The sequence below is a fragment of the Anoplophora glabripennis genome, unplaced genomic scaffold, assembly GCF_000390285.2.
Source record: "Anoplophora glabripennis isolate ALB-LARVAE unplaced genomic scaffold, Agla_2.0 scaffold242, whole genome shotgun sequence".
NCBI lineage: Eukaryota > Metazoa > Arthropoda > Insecta > Coleoptera > Cerambycidae > Anoplophora > Anoplophora glabripennis.
In genome coordinates, this window is record NW_019417087.1 from 119,180 (window position 1) to 122,149 (window position 2,970).

Here is a 2,970-nt window from a genome sequence, read left to right on the forward strand (position 1 = left end):
TTGAAAAAGCCCTTTGTTTTATCTTTTTCCACCCTTGGCCGGGGGTTGAACAAAAAATTACTCTCACTTATTGTTATAATATACCTTAAACTAACTCATATCAAAAATTCAGCCAAGTTGACAAAATTTCGATTTAAAGGCTTAGTTAATTGGACTATTTTGGCAAGTTGAAGGCATGGAGACTACACACACATCACAAACGTACTGTTTTTCGTTTAAATCTGTTGTCATTCACTGCACTTACTATTACCATATTTAAATTATTTTCAAAACTTTTTATTTACTACTATAAAAACAAATTGCAATAATTATCGATTTATTATGCTACATTCACTTCGGTACACATGGAACATAGCGACAACAATATGCCAAAAAGAATCATTCAGAGGCAATCCATTTTATGAGAGGTACAGGTGGTGGACCACAGCAACAAGTATCAACAACAGAGGATGAAAAGGCAGTGATGGAATTACTTGAAATCACTGCTGTGGAAAATGATGAAAATGTCATGGATCAGTATCACGCACAAACTGTTGTCGCGAATGGTTTGCAACTTCTGCAGCTTGCAAATTACTCATTATATTTAGATTTAATAATAAATTATTTAGATCCCTTACAAATTTTAAATGATTACGTACCTTTGAACAGCGAATGAATGAAGTGACAATTCGCGCATGAGAATCAGATGACATTCGGATTCAAACTATTCGGAGAAAATGCCAATTCCCCCGACAAAACCCTGTGGAATTATTTCCCTTGATATCTGGAGAAAATATCCCACAAAAAAATTTCAAAAATCACAATAGCTTTGTTCCTAGTAGAATCCAAAATAGTTTCCAACAGTCAGACGCATGCGCATATGGATATAATGCTTACATAAGGTTCAAAATTCATTGTTTTGAATCAAATGCGATTGCGTCGGACTGTTGGAAACTAATTCTAATGCACTTCGAACAAAGCTATTATCTGTGTGTCAAGAGAAAATGACGCGATTCTCTCTAATGAACTAACTCTCCTGTTTTCAAAAATCAAGTTGAAGGAATGAATTTCTCTAGAGAATTTAATTTATGCCGTATGTCTAGGATATATTTGCAATTGACCAATCAGCGGGCAGAGTTTTCTTCAATATTCCAGTGCCATTATTGGCGACCCTGATGTTTAGTCACTTGATTTGATTTTGAAATTTGCTTTGTAAATATCATCATATTCGTAGTAATTTAATAGCACTTCAATTTGAATAGAAGTATATTTGAAAACACGAACAATTTAATATTATTATAATTATGATGAAACGTTCGTTCACGTCGGAAGCGCAAAAAAGAAATTAATTAATATGCTTAGAAACAACGAAAAACTTTTTAAAATCAAAGTTTTCATCTACTTTTACTGACAAAAATAAGGCCCAATTTTCAGATATTGCTGAAACTTTAAATGCTTTAATTAAATGTTGGTGCGGATGGTGCACAATTTCTGCAGCTTGCAAATTATTCATTATATTTAGATTTAATAATAAATTATTTGGATCCATAACAAATTTAAAATTTCAAATGATTACGCACCTTCGAACAGCGAAAGAGTGAAGTGACAATTCGCGCATGAGCATGAGATGACATTCGGAAAGCTGTGATTCGGATTCAAACTATTCGGAGAAAACGCCAATTCCCCCGACAAAACCCTGTGGAATTATTTCTCTTGATATCTAGAGAAAATATTCCACAAGAATATTTTAAAAATCACATTATCTGTGTGTCGAGAGAAAATGACGTAATTTTCTCTAATGAACTAATTCTCCTGTTTTCGAAAATCAAGCCCCTGGATGGATGGCTGTTACTTCAGTAAATTCATTATTAATTTGCAAATATTTTGCGGAGGTAACGAGCTAGCTACGACCTTTCGCAGCGACATTTCAGAATATAACTATGTTGAATATATGTTTCCTACTTTGTAATTCAAATAAAATAACATACAATCAATTTTACACAAAAAGAGTTACTCTGAGCAAAGTAGATATACCTTCTACTTATTTTTAAGGTTTTTCTACCCCACAAAAGAAAAATAAATTTGAAATAAATAACAGTTTACGCCAAAATATCAACCAAGGGATTGATTAATTTAGTTTTCCTTACAATATCTTACAGATAAGTTCTATGACAAGTTATTAACGTTACGGAAAACTACACTGCCTTCATCATTGATATACCTAAGCCACGTGACCAATAATTACCTTCGCATTTGCAATTAAATATTGGTAAAATTAAAATTTATTAAAATAAGATCAAGATTACGTTAAAACAGACCTATTCCAACAAAGCGGCGGTCACATTATCTCGAACTTAGACGCTACGTTTTGTCATTGTTCAGTTTGTAAACGAATTAGTTTATAATGCTTATTAATATTGATGACGCTAAAGATTTAGGAATGTCTAATTAATTGTGCAAATTGTGCAATATTGGTTGGTTGCCTAAAGCTTTGTATGTTTTTCCCCAATATCCAATCAAAATGTGCTTTTTTTATCATAAATTTTTGACACCCTGTACATAATTTAAAAACGAAGTTTTTGTGGGCATGTATTTATGTGAAAGTGTCCAGTTTTTTTGTTAATTTACGCCATTTAATTAATAAGCCAATATTAATTAGTCAAGCATTTGACACAGTTGGACTATGCTTATTATTATTATTTTTTTGAGCCGGTCCTGGCGACGCAACCATTAATAATTTCCCATAATTCGACATTATTGAATCCTGTCAAATAAAATAGATCAAATCAGACTCCCACGCAGTTAAATAATTTGTGCGGACCAAAGTAGGGCAAGGCCGTCTGGAATCGCCACAGTGTAAAAAACTAGGCGTCCCTCTCCCCTCCCTCTCCCGATTAAAAATATTTTCCGGCGTCTCGGTGTCTCGTCCCGACGGCGACGCGTTGTGAAACATGAAATTTAAGTGACGTCGCGGCGCTGGCGGAACGCGTC